We start from the raw sequence: 18988 nt of genomic DNA on the forward strand, positions 1-18988 counted from the left end.
CACACTTATCTGGGCTGAACTCCATCTGCCACTTCTCAACCCAGTTCTACATCCCATCAATGTACCACTGTAACCGCTGAAAACTCTCCAGACTATCCACAACACCCCCAACTTCTGTAACATCAGCAAATTTACTAACTCACCCTTCTACTTCCTCATCCAGGTCATTTATAAAAATCACAAAGAGCAGGGGTCCCAGAATAAATCCCTGCGGAACACTACTGTTCACCATCCTCCATGCAAAATATGAACCATCCACAACCACCCTTTGCCTTCTGTGGTCAATCCAATTTTTGATCCACAAAGCAGGTCCCTTTGGATCCCTCATTACTTTCTGAATGAGCCTCACATGGGGAACCTTATCAAATGCTTTACTGAAATCCATATACACTCCATCCACTGCTCTACATCAATACGTTTTGTTAATCCTCAAAAAATTTAATCAGTTCTGTAAGACCTACCCTTGACAAAGCCATGCTGACCATGATCCCTGCTCAGGTTATGCCTCTCCAAATGCTCATAAATCCTGCCTCTCAGGATCTTTTTCAAAAACTTGCCCACCACTGATGTAAGGCTCACTGGTCAATAATTTCCTGGGTTATCTCTTCTCCCTTTCTTGAACAAAAGGAACAATGTTTACAAACTTTCAATCCTCTGGTACTTCTCCTGTCCCTATTGATGATACAAAGATTATCGCCAGATGCTCAGCATTCTCCTCCTTCACTTCCCACAGTAGTCTGAGGATATCTAATCCAGTCCCAATGACTTATCTAACTTAATACCTTTCAAAGTCTTCAACACATCCTCTTTTTTAATATCTACAACTCAAGCATTTCAGTCCACTGTAATTCAACCCCACAATCGCCAAGGTCCCTTTTACTGGTGAATACTGAGGCGAAGTACTGATTGAGTACTTCTGCTACCTCCTCATTCTCCACATGTTCCCTCTCTCACTCCTGATTGGTCCTTTTCTCACATGGCTCATTCTCTTGCTCTTCACATACTTTTGAATGCCTTGGGGTTTTCCTTAATCCTGCTCACCAAGCCCTTTTCATGACCCCTTCCAGCTCTCCTAATTTCATTCTTGAGCTTGTTCCTGGCATGCTTGTAATTTTCTAGAGCTCTACAGTACTTAGTCTCTTGAACCTTTCATAAGCTATTCTTTTCTTCTTAACTAGATTTTCTACATACTTTGTACACCATGGTTCTTTTACCCTACCATCCTTTCCCTGCCTCAATCAAACATACTCATGCAGAACACATGCAAATATTCCCTAAACACTTGCCACATTTCTGCCATGAAATTCCCTGAGAACATCTGCTCCCAATTTATTTTTCCAAGTTCCTGCCTAATAGCATCTTATTTTCCCTTACCCCAATTAAATGTTTTCCCAAATTTTCTACTCCTATCCCTCTCCAGAACTATGGTAAAGGAGATATAGTTGTTATTACTACCTCCATAATGCCTTCCCAGTGAGATATCTGACACCTGACCAGGTTCATTTCCCAATACCATATCAAGTATAGGCTCTCCTCTAGTTGTCACATCTACATATTGTGTCAGGAAACCTTCCTGAACACACCTAACAAACTCCATGCCCTTGCTCTAAGTAGATGCCAATCATTATTAGGAAAGTTAAAATCACCCATCACAACAACCCTAGTACTGACATGATAAAGAAGGAAGGTCTGAACGCCACCAGAGATAGAGGACCTTCATAGCTTCCAGGTTTACACTAATGTCGGTCTGCAAGCCCCAGGTGGAGACTCAGGAATACCGTCACACTCAGATATAGAAAGATTCTTCATTGCTGTTTCTGTAACAGTTTTGTTTTACCAGTCAGGATTGCTAGCTCTGAGCTGGGCCCCCAAACCTGGAAGACTGGTGAACCACTCTTAGTCTGGCCTCTACCCTTTGACCTGTTTGGCATGGCTGGCCATACCTCTGACCCCAGCCAACATAGCTATTTGGTCATTGAGGCACGCACACCGCCAAGTCTCAGTATGGTTCTGGTCTACTTAGAAGTTGGTGAATCTAGCCACCAAACAATTAGCTGTGGCCTGTTCTGATTACCAGTATGAGACAGGAGAAGCACAGAGAAACCACCATGGAAATCCAGAAGAGTGATACTGACACACCAATTACATAACCTCATGAAGCAAAGGAGCATTTAATAAAAGGACTTTACACAGCAGACAAGACTTTGCTCTGTGAGGTAGATTTCTTGACTGTAGTTTGGAATAACCCCTACAGCATTGTTATGTAAGATATACAGTATTGTTTCCCATTATCATAGTCAGAGAGTAAGTGCATCCTTTACAGAGGTAAGGTTTTTCAAATCCCTGCTCTCTTTTCACTAGCACTGAAGAAGCACACATGCCAAACAGCAGAAGTTTCTACAATGAATTCACACTGATGTGATTTGATTTCACAGGATATATTGTTTCATTTTAAGCAGCCAGTATTTATATGAATGAATACTGAAGGGCTGTGATTCCTCTAGATCGGTCCAAAGAAGTTGGATTTCCAGTCTGTTCATAGCACCTTCGCTGTAAGCCATTACCTGTACTTGACAATGCCACTTAAACATCGGAGACACATGATTTGTTATGAAGAGTACCAGAAAACAAGTGTGATTAACTGCTCATGACCACTTTTGAATTATTTCACCTATAAATTAATTTGTTGTGTTTTATTTCAAATAATCTAATCTAGACAGCATGGTGTTAGGATAGGAGCATTATCTCTTCTCACTGTAGGTGCTTTGAAAAAATGTGTGCTAAAAACAAGCTGAAGTTTAGTACTTTGGCCAATAAAACTTCTACTGAAGTTATAAGCTGATGTATTCGTAGATGGCATGACACTCTCCTGTCAGCTGTTTTAACAGAGTTATTAATCCATGGGCTTCCTGAGAGTACACAAAGCTGCTGGTGACAGTTCTGCATCACTACAGCAAGTTCTGAGATGGTTTGCAATAGAAGAAGTTCAGATTCTCATCAAGGGAGCAATTGCTGAACATTCAGAAATGGAACAAGCAAGAATTTTGAAGCAATTTTGGTCTGCATCCCCAGAAATGTACTGGTTTTATGGAATAGAGCTACAGAAGGTAGGAAGCAGGCTATACCATCGTTCCCAGCTCTTGTGAAAGCACTCTCCACTTAGTCCCATAAAGCCAGGCAGCATTTGTGGAAATATGTACAGATGATGTCTTGGGCCATCTGGGTAGCCTCTAACCTGATGGCATGAACCACGATTTCTTGAACTTTCAGTAATGCCCCCCCCCCCATCCCCATTTCCCATTCCCTTTATCCTCTCCCACCTTATCTCCTTACCTGTCCATCACCTCCCTCTGGTGCTCCTCCCATTTTTCTTTCTTCCATGGCCTTCTGTCCTCTCCTATCAGATTCCCCCTTCTCCAACCCTGTATCACTTTCAACAATCAACTTCCCAGCTCTTTTCTTCACCCCTCCCCCCCTCTTGGTTTCACCTATCACCTTGTGTTTCTTCCTCCCCTTCCCCCACCTTCTAACTCTGACTCCTCATCTTTTATTCTCTCCAGTCTTGACGAAGGATCTCAGTCCAAAACATCGACTGTACTCTTTTTCCATAAATGCTGTCTGGCCTCCTGTGTTCTTTCAGCATTTTGTGTGTGATCCTTGTGATTTCCAGCATCGACAGATTTTCTCTTGTCTCTATTTAGTCCCACTCTCTTTGTCATTTTGCTCTAAAACTGTCATAATTAACTACCAGCTAACAGGCATTTCAATCTGCTCCTACTCCCTTTGGGGTACAGTGTTCTGGACTATAACAATTTAATAAATAAAAGAACTTGTGTTGAACTTATTAATTTCACTCTTCAATTACTTTTTCAATTACTAATTTCCTTTGGTTATTACCTCCTCCAGACAATGGAAATTCTTTCTACCGGTAAACTATCAAAACCTCCCTTAATTTTGAACATCCCTGACAAACCTACTCTTAACCTACTCTGGAATGACTACAACATTTTCAGGTCTACAGACTTTTAAAATAATTCAATTTATCCCTAGTACTATTCTTCAGAATCAGAATCAGGTTTAATATCATGGGCATATGTGATAAAATCTGTTGTTTTGCAGCAGCAGAACAGTGCAACACATTATAATAAAAACTATAAATTACATGAAGAAATATATATATATATATAAATAAGTTAAGTCAGTAGTGCAAAACGAGAGTAAAAAATAGTGGGGTAGTGTACATGGGTTCATTGTCCATTCAGAAATCTGATGGCGGAAGGGAAGAAGAAGCTGTTCCTAAAATGTTGGCTTTTTATCTTCAGGCTCCTTACACTTCGTCCTTTGACGGTAGCATTGAGAAAAAGGCATGCCTTGTGCGATGGGGTCATTAATGATGGATGCTGTCATTTTGAGGTAATACCTTTTAAAGATCTCAATGCCAGGGAGGCTAGTGTCCATGATAGAGCTGCCTGAATTTTCAACTTCCTGCGGCTTTTCCCAATTCTGTGCATTGGCCTGTCCAAACCGAGTGCTGATGCAACCAGTTGGAATGCTCTGCGTGTAATGTTTGTAGAAACTTGTGAAACTCCTTGGTATCTACTCAGGCTCTTAATGAAATATGGCCACTGCTGTGCCTTCTTTGTAATTGCATCAATATGTTCATCAGTATGTTGATAGGTCTTGTAAATCTCCACGATTTCTTGAAGGGTCTTCAGTTATTAAAATGTTCCTTAATAAATGTCAATTAATGGATTCATTTAAAGCAGCATAAGAGAGAAATAACTTGACCAAAAAACATTCAAGGGATATTTAATACATTCATCAGAAATTCTTCTCTCCTTTATGAACTTATAAATTAATTTGTTTTCAGTCACTTTGTAGAGAAAAGAACTTTGGATAAGCATGTTGAATACTGTATTCATAAAGGAGAGCACAGTGGAATAATTTCAAAGTCCTTGTTTTCAAAAAGCATTTGATTTTGCTCCAGTATAATTACTGAATAACTAGTAGACCAAATAGGAAACTCAAAATTGCTTATTCAGTTACATGAAAGGAAACATGATTAAATTATCATCTGTCGAATTTACCAAGTAGAAGGACATGAAAGATAGTAAAATCAGGGAGGGATATACTGATATTCTGTACTATATTGATTTCAAGATGGAAGAAATGTTAGGTCTCTTGAAAAACATTAAGGTGGATAAGTAAGCACAAGAGATTCTGCTGCTGCTGGAAATCCAGAGTACACACATAAAATTCTGCAGGAACTCAGCAGATCAGGAAGCTTGTATGGAAAGGAATAAAGAGTCAATATTTCAGGCCAAAGCCTTCTATCAGGACTCGGTCTCAGTCTGAAAAGCAGACTCTTTATTCATTTCCATAAATGCTGCCTATCTACAGAGTTCCTCCAGCACTTTAGTTATTTAGATGATTTTGTCCCCCAGACGTGATGGAACCTATCCTAGCTTATTAAGGGAGAAGGTTGCTGAGGCCTTGACAAAGATCTTTAGTTGCAGGCAAAGACCTCGATTGACTGGAGAGTATCCAGTGTTGCTGCTTTGCTTACGAAAGGAAGTAAAGACAAACTAGGAAGCTATAGGCTAGCAAGCCTTATATTAATGATAAAGAAATTATAGGAGAAATTTTTAGGAATAAGACCTATTCACATCTGGAAGATAATTGATTTATTAGGGATAATCAAATCAGCATGGCTTTGTGCAGAGGTCATGCCCTATGAATTTGATTGAGTTGTTCAAGGAGGCGATGTAGAAGTGAAGTATTATAAAGTCATTGTCAAGGTCCTTCATGATAGGAAGAATTAAGATGCATGAGATCCATGGAGATTTGACAGACAGACAGACAGACATACTTTATTGATCCCAAGGGAAATTGGGTTTCGTTACAGCTGCACCAACCAAGAATAGTGAAGAAATATAGCAACAGAAAACAATAAATAATTAAATAATATGTTAATCATGCCAAGTGGAAATAAGTCCAGGACCAGCCTATTGGCACAGGGTGTCTGACACTTCGACGGAAGAGTTGTAAAGTTTGATGGCCACAGGTAGGAATGACTTCCTATGACGCTCAGTGTTACATCTCGGTGGAATGAGTTTCTGGCTGAATGTACTCCTGTGCCTAACCAGTACATTATGGAGTGGATGGGAGTCATTGTCCAAGATGGCATGCAACTTGGACAGCATCCTCTTTTCAGACACCACCGTCAGAGAGTCCAGTTCCACCTCCACAACATCACTGGCCTTATGACTGAGTTTGTTGATTCTGTTAGTGTCTGCTACCCTCAGTCTGTTGCCCCAGCACACAACAGCAAACATGACAGCACTGGCCACCACAGACTCGTAGAACATCCTCAGCATTTGATAGAACGGATTTGTAATTGGCTTGACCACAGAGGCATAGGGTAGTGGTGGAGGGGTGTAATACTGACGACAGGTCTATGACCAGTTTTAGTTCATCAGGATCAGAGTCAGAGCCTCTTTTGTTTGAGATATATGTAACTCATTTGTACAAAATATAGATGGGCTAATTAGTGACACAAAAATTAGCAGAGTTGTGGAGAGTGAGGAAGGTTGTCAAAGGAGGCAGCAGAATGTAGACCAACTGGAAATGTAGGAAAAGAAATGGCAGATAGAATTTAATCCAGGCAAGCAGTTGCACTTTGGGTGATTAAATGAAAGAGATAGTTGGCAGGTAGTTGGCAGGACCCGTAGAAGTGTTAATGTACAGAGGGATCTTGGGTTGCAGGCATTGCTCTCTGAAAGTGGCAATACAAGATAAGATGATAAAAAAGGTGTATGACATAATGCCATTATCAGTTGGTGCAATGAGCAGAAAAGTTGAGAAGTCACGTTTCAACTGTATAAATGACTGGTCAGGCCACACTTGGAGTACCATGTGCAGATCTTGTTACCACATTACAAAGAGGATGTGGAGAATTTAGAGAGGGTGTGGAAAATATCCTTTATCAGAGAGTATTATCAGCATTGGAGGATGAAGGGAGACTGAATAGAAGTATATAAAATTATGAGGCTCATAGATAGGGTAGATAGAGCTTTTCCCATGGTGGAATTATTAAATACTACATGACTTTAAGGTGAGAAGAGGAAAGATTAAAGGAGATGTATCAGAGAGGTTTTTAACACAGAGTGGCAGGTGTCTGGAATACACTGCCAGGGAAAGAGGTGGAAGTAGTTACAATAGCAACTTTGAAAAGGCATTTAGACAGGCAACACAACAGGCAGGGAATGGAGGGATAAAACCATATGTAGTTCCGTTGTCACAGACATTGTGGGCCAAAGGGCCTGTACCTGGGTTGTTCTGTTCAATGTTTATTAGCTACACCTGTGCACATGCTTCAAAATTCAAAGTTCAAAGTAAGTTTATTATCAAGTATATATATGTCACCATAAACAACCTTGAGATTAATTTTCTTGTGGGCATACTCAATAAATACATAATAGAATAATAACCAGAATAAAATCAATGAAAGACAACATCAACTTGGATGTTCATTGATGTGCAAAAGTCAACAAACTGTGCAAATATGAAAATAATTAATTAATAATATTAAATAAATAAGCAACAAATATTGAAATCATGAAATGAAGAGTCCTTGAAAATGAGTCCACGATGATGAGGCAAGTGAAGTTAAGTGAAGTTTTCCCCTTTGGTTCAAGAGCCTGATGGTTAACGGATAATAACTTTTCCTGAGCCTGGTAGTGTGACTAAGGTCCCTGTACCTACTTCCTGATGGCAGCAGCAAGAAGAGAGGATGTCCTGGGTTGTGGGGGTCCCTAATGATGCATGCTGATTTCCTGCAACAACACTTCATGTAGATGTGCTTGGGGTGGGGTGGGGTGGGCTTTAGCCATCATGGACTGAGTCATGTCCACTACATTATGAAGGATTTTCCATTCAAGGACATGGTGTTTCCATATCAGGTGGTGATGCAACTAATCAATATACTCTCCACTACATAACTAATAAAGCTCGTCAAAAGTTTAGATGTCATGCCAAATCTTCACAAACTCACAAGACGTTGGAGAGCTGCAGTGCTTCTTTGGCAATTGTACTTATGGGCTGGGCCCAGGACAGGTCCTCCAAAATAATAACACCAAGGAATTTTCAGTTGTTGACTCTCTGCATCTCTGATCCACTGATGAGGACTGGCTCATAGACCTCTGCTTTTCTCCTCCTGTAGCCAATAATCAGCTACTTGGTCTTGCTGACACTCAGTAGGAGGCCGTTGTTGTGGCACCACTCAGCCAGATTTTCAGTCTCTGTCCCATATGCTGATTTGTCACCATCTTTGTTTCAGCCTATGACAGTGGCATCATCAGCAAACTTGAATAAGGCACTGGAGCTGCATTTAGCCACACAGTCATAAGTGCAAACCGAGTAGAGCAGGTCTGTGGTGCACCTGTGCTGATGAAAACTATGGAGGAGATATTGTTGTCAATCTGAACTGACTGGGATCTGCAAGTGAGGAAATCAAGGATCCAATTTCACAAGGTGGTATTGAGTCCAAGGCCTTGAAGATTACTGATTAGTTTTGAGGGAATGATGGCATTGAATGCTGAGCTGTAGTTGATAAGGAGCCTCCTGATGCGTATACCTTTGCTGTTCAGATGTGCCAGGTTTGAGTGAAGAGCAAATGAGATGACCTGTTCCTCCAGTAGGCAAAGATGCTTCTCAGACTGGGGTTTCATCACCAGCCTCTCAAAACACCTCATCACTGTGGATGTAAGTGCTACTAGCTGACAGACATTGGAGCAGGTTACCATGTTCTTCTTTAACACCAGTATAATTGAAGCCTGCATGAAGCAGGTACCTCAGACTGCTAAAGCAAGAGGTTAAAGATCTTAGTGAACACTTCAGCCAGTTGATTAGCTCAAGTCTTTTGTACTTGCCCAGGTACCCCATCCGGGCAAGATGCTTTTTGTATATGCGCCCTCCTAAAGGTTGCTTGCATGTCTGCATCAGAGACTGAAATCACAGGATCGGCATGGGCTCTGGGAGTTTCTCTCTATGTTTTGACAATCAAAGTGGGAATAGAAGACATTGAGCTCATCTTGAAACAAAGCCCTGTTGTCATCTATGTCGCTTGATTTAACTTGATAAGAGGTGATAATATTCAAGCTCTGCCACAACTGCTAAGCATCCTTCGTTGATTCAAGTTTAGTCTAGAATAGGCACATCACCTGTGATATAACTTTCTGGAGGTCACCCCTGGACTTCTTGTAACTTTCTTTGTCACCAGACCTGAATGCCTCTGATCAGGCCCTGAGCAGATTGTGGATCCCGTGGTTCACACAGAACTTCTAGCTGTGGAAAACTCTGTATGATTTTCTGGGCACACACCTTGTCTACAACTGTTTTAATGAGATCCTTGGCATCTATGGTGTATTCATTCAGATCCACAGATGAGTCATTGAACATGATCCAGTCCACCAACTGGAAGCAATCTATCGGCCATTCCTCTGCCTCCTGCGACCACCTCCTGGTTTCCTAATCTTTGGAGCTCTGCTATTTAGTCTCTGCCTAAGCACAGCCAACTGATCAAATGAGAACTGTAGGCATTCCTTATCTTAGTATAACAGTGGTCTAGTGTGTTGATAACTCTGGTGCTACAGGTTATATGCTGATGGTAATTGGGCAGGGTTTTCTCCAAACTAGCCTGGCTGAAGTTCTCAACAATGATTTGAAATGCATTGGGGTGAACAGTTTCTTGTTTGGAAATGGCTTTATGCAGTATATCTAGTGCTTGAATATAATCAGTCCCCAGTGGTATGTAAGCTGCAGTCAGAATAATGGAGCAGAGCTCCCTAGGATGTCTTTTGACTGTTAGGTGCTCAAGATTGGGGGAACACGAGTTCAACAAAACCACATTGGAGTACCACTAAGACTGATTAGATATTTGCACTTGTTAATGCAAATATCTAATCAGTCAATCATGTGGCAGTAACTTAGTTCAGAAAAGCAGGCAGACGTGGTACAGAGGTTCAGTTGTTGGTTAGACCAAACATTGGAATGGGGAAGAAGTGTGACTTTGTGACTAAGTGACTTTGACCGTGGAATGAAGGTCATTTGATCATCTCAGTAACTGTTGTGATTTTCACACATGACAGTCTCTGGAGATTAGAGTATGGTCCAAAAAGCAAAAAAGAAACATCCAGTGACCTGCAGTTCTGTGGGTGAAAATGCCTTGTTAATAAGAGAGATCAGAGGAAAATGGCCAAAAACTAGTTCAAGCTGACAGGAAGACAACAGCAACTCGAGTAATCATGCGTTGCAACAGTGGTGTGCAAAGGAGTATCTCTGAACGCACCACACATCAAACCTTGACACGGTTAGGCTAGAGCAGCACAAGATCAGGAACATAATAGTCATACATATAGGAGATACCTACAGTAATAAAGTGGTCACTGGGCTTATAGTCTATGTTCTGTTGTAAACTGTCCAGATTGAAAGGATCATCTGTGACTCTCACTTCTCAAAATACTTATTAATGAGTCACAAACTGATGGTGTATTGGTAATGAATAAATGCTGGTAATGTGGAAATAGGTTGCACCAGCACAGGGGTAACAGCTATGGATGAAGAATTCAAAAATAACAAGTCCTTTGATGGATAATTACCTCGTTGGCGGGATCCAGAAGAAAATGATAAAAAACAGAAACATTTATTGTTACACATGTCCATTCAGCTCTCTGCCCGCACAGAATTGTCCCTTCTTGTGCGACAAATGCAATCATATTTTATAAACAATGAACAGATAAACTGACATGCTGCAATGATTTGTTTTCAGTCATGTCTGTTCAGAAGTTGCAAGCAAAGTGCCTTCAGGACTTTGGTATATGGCTCTCCATGTGAAAAATTCTGTCACATTTGTTACGGAATGTTGCATTCTCTATTCTTGGAGCGAGTTTCACCAGCAAAACATTTTCATCTCTTTGTTATTGTCTAATGTGTATCTAACAGTTAACAATCCCCCAGAACTGTCCCTTCAGCAACGTGCCTTCTCTCAGTACTACATACACAAGATATCAAGATTAGAAATCTGTTCAATTCACAGTGTGATGTTTAAACCCTGTCCTAGAGGTAAAAATGCTTACCTACACGAGAGCAACAGATACTGGTATTAGGTATTACAACATTAATTTGCATACACCATGGAATTCTAAAGTAGATATGATGAAAATCTAATGTAAGGAATCTCCTGATATTGGGATCATGATGTAATGTAATACACAAGGCTTACTTCCATGTGCTGTGACACATTCAGTCCTCATAAGAACATTATACCATATTAGGCCACAGTGAAGCCTAAGGTCAGCTGTACTTGCTCAGCTTAAGCACAGACATTTATAAGGGATGTCTCCAAAGCATTGTGTTCAGATTATTTTCTATTTCATATTACTAATTGATACATTGATGAATTAACCATTACCCATTTACTAGAGCTCCCAGTTTTTTATAACTTGGTACAGTATGAGATATCCATCTGGCAGCTACAGCCTTCACTGAAAGAGGACATTCAGCCCATTCAATCCATGCCTGCTGTTCTTGAGCTATCCTTTCAGTCCCATTCCCCCCTTTTGAAAATACAGGCAGAAGGAGTGGAAGGAACATAAGCATAAGGTTGGTTGTAGGAAAGCCCAGCATGAAGACTTAAACTACTTGCTCATTTGCCTCTGTTGGTTCCTTCCTTCCCCAAGACTTTAAAAGAATTAAATGAAGCCAATCGGTTGAGGTTCTGGTATTGCCCAATGACCCAAGGACAGATCACTTTTTCTGAAGACAAGGTGAAAATTAGGAGGGAAAAATACTGAACAGGATAAATATCAACCAGAAGAAGGGCCGTAAGGAAATGAAATGTGCAATTTCTTTCTCATAATTGGTGCTTCAATCTCCACACTATATGCTTAATCCCTATTAATTTAAATCACACTGCCAGTGACAGAGGCACCTGCACCACCAGATGCACTAAGGCTGCCTAGAATAATGTCCTCAAGTGACTTCAACCATCAGGAGAAAAATCATCCCCCCCCCCCCCCCCCATCACAGCTTGTCTCCAGTTCAAAGTAGACTATGTGTGAATTCATTTCTGTTTTGCATTCAGCACATCAGTGTACCTGAATTGCCTTAAATGTTGTCTGTCCCCCAGTATCCTGGCCCAATTCATTGTGATTACGGAGCATTTTATAGAAATAATAGTTATACATCATGGAAGCAGACACTTCAGTCCAACTCATCCACACCAACAGTGTTGTCCAATCAGCTAATCCCATCTACCTACATTTGGCCCATAGCCTCTAAGCCTATCCTGTCTATATATTTATCTATGTGGCTTTTAAGTTGAACACATCCATTCCAAATGTGCAACTCTGAGCTTTCGCTTTGATTATCCATCCCAAACCACTCTGACCTGACATCAGCATTCTACTCTGTTCCACTGAAACTCAAAGACAATGCTCCATCTTCACATTGGGCACTTTACAAACTTCTGGTCTCAATGCTACTCTATGTCTAACGATTTCAAATTAGGCAGACTGTCCATTATTTTCCGGACAACCAGTGCCAGTAGTAAATCTCCTGTTGCCATCTACATCTTGCTTGGGCTCACTTTTGGTTTTCATAATGGGTTAGAGCAAAATGTTCAATCATTACAATAATGTGTTAAATTTATATAAATTCACACTAAAATGAGGGCAGAAAAGATTTACCGGGGGTTTGCCTACACCTGTATGCTTGATTTAAAGGGAGAGGTTGCAATGACTATGACTTTATTCCCCCAAAATATAGGAGATTGAAGAGTGACCTGATAGAGTATATAACATCATGAGGGGTATAGATGGAATGAAAGCACAAGGTCTTTTCCAGGTGAGGAGTGCTACAAACAAGAGGGCATAGGTTTCTTCTCCTTTTGCCCATTATGCTGCTGGTATTTAGGGCAGCAATGAAGGTCTTCCATCTCTGGCAACTTTCACAGCCCCCTTCATCATGTCGGTAGCTTTTCTCAATTTTCACTACTGCCAGTTATGCAAGTTCCGGGTGGCAACTCAATGAATACCGTCACACTCAGATGTAGCCAGATTCTCCATTGTTGTATTGTTGACCAGTGAGGGTTCTTAGCCCTGTGCTGTACCCCTAAACCTTGAGGACAGGTGGACCACCCCAAGTCCTGCCTCTACACTTTGACTGTTTGGCATGGGTGACCCTACCAAGAGCCAAAGCATAAAGCCCGGACTCCAGCCAGCATGGCTCCCTGAGTCATTGAAGAACCAAGCCTCCAACAAGATTGTGGTCCTCTTAGAGGTAAGATTAAAGGTGAGAGACTTAAAATAGACATCAAGAGTAGCTTCTTCATGCTAACTGTGGTAAATACTTGGAATGAGCAGCCAGAATTGAGTAGGGAATTCCAGAATTCTGATTGAGGGATTAAAAAATGATTAGGAATTTCAGAAGCTTAATGCGTTAATAGTTCTTTTAAAATCTAGCAACTGATTTAAGAAGGTCTATTAGTTATTTTGAAGAGGGAATTGGAACCATCTGTAGGAATTTAATATCTGTGAAGAAGACAAGGTGTGCTCATGAAGGGGAAATCTCCTGTGCTTGAGGTTCGTGAATCAGCTTCAGTATATAGTCAGTGTTCATTGTACTCAATGCACATAACCTGAGCAGATATTGCACAGAGAGGATTAATACTTCAATCCTCCTTCAGCCTGCATTGTGGCTGAAATCAATCTTGGTTGGTGTCACAAGCAAAATGACAGTGAATCAATGACCTGTTCTAGGAAATATTAAGCATAATTATGTGTGTATGACAAGTTTGTCACTTCACTCTCACTAATACTGTGTGAGGGAGCAGGATATGCCTGTGTGAAAGCTGTCGTTGTTCTGCAAGAAAAGAAGTTAAAATAAGAGTCTGACATCTTTAATGATTCTCATACCTGGCCAGCATTTTATGCATTAAATATATAAACAACTCAATAGTTCAACATTTGAATTTCAAAGTACATTTGCTATCAATCTATGTATAAATTATACAACCATGAGATTTGATTCCTTACTGGCAGCCACAAAGCAAAAAACACAAAAGAACCCATTTTTAAAAAACTAACAAACACCCAATGTGCAGAGAAAAAAAAAACACCAGTTGTGCAAACAATAAAAGCAAGTAACAACATTCAGAAAAGTGAGTCTGCAGACACGGAGCACAGAGCAGCTGGAGCAAGCCCACAGCCTCATCCTCAGTTCATCACACAGCGGAGCAAATCGTCGCAATGCTCCGCAGACACGGACCCCAGAACAGCCGGAGCAGGCCCACAGCCTCATCCTCAGTTCATCACACAGCGGAGCAAATCGTCGCAATGCTCCGCAGACACGGAGCCCAGAGCAGCCAGAGCAGGCCCACAGCCTCATCCTCAGTTCATCACACAGCAGAGCAAAACGTCGCAATGCTCCGCAGACACGGAGCCCAGAGCAGCCGGAGCAGGCCCACAGCCTCATCCTCAGTTCATCACACAGCAGAGCAAATCGTCGCAATGCTCCGCAGACACGGAGCCCAGAACAGCCGGAGCAGGCCCACAGCCTCATCCTCAGTTCATCATACAGCGGAGCAAATCATCGCAATGCTCCGCAGACACGGAGCCCAGAGCAGACTGAGCAGGCCCACAGCCTCATCCTCAGTTCATCACACAGCGGAGCAAATCGTCGCAATGCTCCGCAGACACGGAGCCCAGAACAGCCGGAGCAGGCCCACAGCCTCATCCTCAGTTCATCACACAGCGGAGCAAATCGTCGCAATGCTCCGCAGACACGGAGCCCAGAGCAGCCGGAGCAGGCCCACAGCCTCATCCTCAGTTCATCACACAGCAGAGCAAAACATCGCAATGCTCCGCAGACACGGAGCCCAGAGCAGCCGGAGCAGGCCCACAGCCTCATCCTCAGTTCATCACACAGCAGAGCAAATCGTCGCAATGCTCCGCAGACACGGAGCCCAGAGCAGCCGGAGCAGGCCCACAGCCTCATCCTCAGTTCATCACACAGCGGAGCAAATCGTCGCAATGCTCCGCAGACACGGACCCCAGAACAGCCGGAGCAGGCCCACAGCCTCATCCTCAGTTCATCACACAGCGGAGCAAATCGTCGCAATGCTCCGCAGACACGGAGCCCAGAGCAGCCGGAGCAGGCCCACAGCCTCATCCTCAGTTCATCACACAGCGGAGCAAATCGTCGCAATGCTCCGCAGACACGGAGCCCAGAGCAGCCGGAGCAGGCCCACAGCCTCATCCTCAGTTCATCACACAGCGGAGCAAATCGTCGCAATGCTCTGCAGACACAGAGCCCAGAGCAGCCGGAGCAGGCCCACAGCCTCATCCTCAGTGCCATGGAAAGTGGAGTAAACGTTGCAGAGCAGCAAGCAGAACAGGCCCGATCCTCGCCTGTGGTCCCGCACCCTAACCTTTCAATCCATCCAGCCCTGCATTTAAATCATCCGAACATCCGGCCATTCCTCACCTTCCTGCCCATACCTGACCTTTCCAAATCGGCCCAGCGCTTCGATTGATCAAACCTTACTCTCGATTTAGGTGGATGGGCTATAACAAAATTACAAAGTATTCATTGGTTTCCTTTTAAGAAAGAAAAAGAGAAATGAGAACTGGCTACATTCAGACTAAATAATCTGGTAGGTTATTCTCCCAGTGTGGTGTCAAACCTGTGTGAGATTGATCATGCACTGGGTCCCAAACTCAGCAACTTTTAGGCCTGAGATCATCATTACTTTCATGCTGTGAAGGTTAATAGAATCACTGACAAGCTTCCATTGACATTTGGGATCATGGATTCATTTCAGAAAGGGACATTCAGGAGACCATGTACCTGTTTTTATTGGGGAATTGACCGTGGACAGTCAGAAGCATCGAACTCCTGTGTACTAACATCTCGGAAGACCTTGTTCTGGGCCCAGCACATTGATATTATCACAATATAGGCCTAACTCTACTTTCTCAGAAGTTAAGGAAATTTGGCTGCAACAAACTTCTACTGTTGAAATGATCATGACTGATACAGTAATTCCAATGCACAAGCATGCAAGAGGCTGCAAAGAGATGCAGGCACATTACGGTCACAACCCTCCCCACTACTTACTGCATTAATCATCTTAACTCATATTCGGTGTATTGTCTGAGCCTGTGATGCTGCTCCAGCAGGTCTTTCACTGTACCTGTACCCCACTGCACTTGTGCACATGACAATAAGAAGGTGGCAACTATCACCAAGGATCCCCCACTTATTCGCTTCACATCCTCTTGTCGATGCTACTGTGAGCTGGGTGGGACAGAGGTCTGAAGTCCAACACCAGCAGTGTCTGGAACAGCTACTTTCCTACAGCCATCAAGTTGTTGAAATCACCTGCACAACACGAACCTACCTTTACAATGGAATGCTAGGAACCACACCTTGCACAACCATGGACCTGCCTTCGATTGGTACTTTTGTTTTGCACAAAGACCTTGCTTTTGCACAGCCCTTTTTTCCCTGTATGGTATAATTTTACGTCGAATTCGTATCCAGTGTATTGTCTGAACTGATGCACCTGTATTGCTGCTCCAAGCAAGCTTTTCTTTGTACCTGGACCTCACTGTACTCGGGTACATGTCAATAAACACAACCTTATCCGCTTCACAAATAGTCAAGTGATTTTCTTTTCATACATAGACATTCCATGGAAAATAGATCAGTCCAAACTGTGGCATTGTCAGGCCTGTGGGGTTTTTATGGACCTTTGTGTTTCTGTTGTATGAAATGGCTATTTATCCCTGAGCCAAGCATCCCATAGTTGCTGTCATCACTTTCCCAAGTGAGGCTAAGTGTTGGTATCAACACAGACCATCCTGGGCTGAGGCTAATGTGTTGCCTTGTGGCTGTTGGCCTTTCTCCTGAGTGATGCTGCTTAAGTCAGATAATCCCACCATTTGCCTGAAACAACAGCAGCCAGGATTTCAGCCAGGTACATCTGCAAAGCAAATGAAAACTCGCTCTTTGTCACAAACAAGTTACAACAATCACATCCACTTAAAGTCATTTTAAAATCAAATTCCCTTTTATTTTGGCTACCCATTCCTCTCCATTGACGGCATCCAGTGCCTTAGGGTCTAGCAGTATAGGCGGAATAGTTGGAACTGCTTCCTAAGATAATGAGTTGGAATGAATCCCTATTATAAGTGAATAATTAGCTGAAAAAGTTGTGTTTCCCCCATGAGGCTTTGCCTAGTTTAACATGCTGACAGAATATAAATTACCACAGCTTTAAACTCATGCGTGACTATGGAGGAACAACCACAAACGATGGATGTCTTCTTTTAAGAAAACACAAATCTTCTCCCACCTGGACCCCACTGTATGTTTGTTTTTGTCATTTGTTCGATTCTGGGTTTAGTGGCTGAAAGGAGCCATCTACAGGTCCAGCACATCCACTACAAAGCAAGCAAGCAGCAAGCTGCCTACAGTCTCCTTTGTGATATTACTCAATGGGACCTGCATAAAATCCACTAATTACCACACATTAAAGCCATCATTTGTCTCATGTAATTCAAGAAATGGGACAGCTTGGTTCAGTTACATTGCTCTCCCTTCCAAATCCAAATGTTTAGTTTGGAATGACATTGTGTTTTCAGAGTGTTATATTACATTAAACTAGGAAAAATAAAGACATTATATCACACAATTTGGAAAAAAGGTAGGAAACTCCCTAATGTTATCTTTCAAAGCATTGAGACATGTGCAGTGGATCTAAAACCATCTTTAGAAATAAAGAGAGAACATTTAATTTTAACCAAGGAAACACACGATAATCTATTAAGTTAAGCCAGTGTTTATTAACACAGTGCCATTCACAAATTGACTCATCAATAGGGAATGTATTTCGGTGTACAATTACAGCGAAGAGCCTGAGAATGTAAGTAGTCAAAGCTTTTGATTTATAATAAATGATTAGTAAGTACAAAGCAGGTGACATGAACAATAACTCACAATCATCACCATCAGGTTCAAATCTCTGACCAACAAAATAATTTGTAGGAGGAAGTGAAGACACAGAATGCTTGCCTTCAATGAAGGTGTCAGAGACTCAAAATATTAATCAGTTTGGATTATTTAGTTTATGAAGTTCTACAGTCTTGGAGATTTCTGGTGCTTTAATGGAATACTCAGAGAGTCATAGAGCAACACAGAATGGATACAGACCCATCAGCCATTGAGTGAATGCTAGACAAATGTCTACCCAGCTAGATCAAATGTCTTCTTTTCAGCCTGTATCCCTCTAAGCCATACCCTTGTACCTGTCCAAATGCTTCTTAAATGATACAATTGTTTTGGTCTCAAACACTTTCTCTATTTTGTATGCTCCCAATCTTTGACAGGAAAAAGATCCTCCAAAGGTCAAATGGGCTAGAAAGAACTAACTTTCCAGACCAGCCTGAAAACGTTGTCGAAGACCTCGCTAAACTCCTAATAAACAACATACAGTGCCCTACCCTCATCTACGTTTTTGGTTAACTCTGCAAAAGACTCTAAGTGTTCATCAAGCACAACCACCACACAGAAGGCCTTGCTGACTCTTCCCAATCACACTCTGACTATACACATGCTCAGAATTCCTTCTAGTAAATTCCCCAATACTGACATCAGGCTGACAAGCCTGTACTTCCCTAGCTCGTCCTTGCTGCTCTTCTTAAACGATGGTACAACATTAGTCACCTTCTAATCTTCAGCAACTTTACCAGTGTCTAATGATGAAGTAAATATCTGAGCAAATGCCTCAGTTCTTTTTCCTTGAACCTCCGAAAGATATATTCAGTCCAGCACTGGGCTTTTATTCACCTTAGTGCACTGTAAGGCTGTACATGTTCCTCCTCCCTGGTAATACAAATGCCTTCTAAACTTGTTTCCCTTCCATAAT

The 18988-nt window shown here is 42.0% G+C and overlaps 1 long non-coding RNA gene across 1 annotated transcript in view; it reads left to right on the forward strand.

Moving 5' to 3' along the window:
• Nucleotides 1-2916: 2916 nt before the first annotated feature.
• LOC132381979 (uncharacterized) overlaps nt 2917-18988 on the forward strand; it is an 80306-nt gene continuing 64234 nt past the window's right edge. Inside the window, exons 1-2 of the long non-coding RNA XR_009508163.1 lie at nt 2917-3107; nt 4323-4413. This is a non-coding gene — a long non-coding RNA (uncharacterized LOC132381979). The remainder of the gene's footprint in view (nt 3108-4322; nt 4414-18988) is intronic.

This window comes from Hypanus sabinus, chromosome 27 (genome assembly GCF_030144855.1).
Source record: "Hypanus sabinus isolate sHypSab1 chromosome 27, sHypSab1.hap1, whole genome shotgun sequence".
NCBI lineage: Eukaryota > Metazoa > Chordata > Chondrichthyes > Myliobatiformes > Dasyatidae > Hypanus > Hypanus sabinus.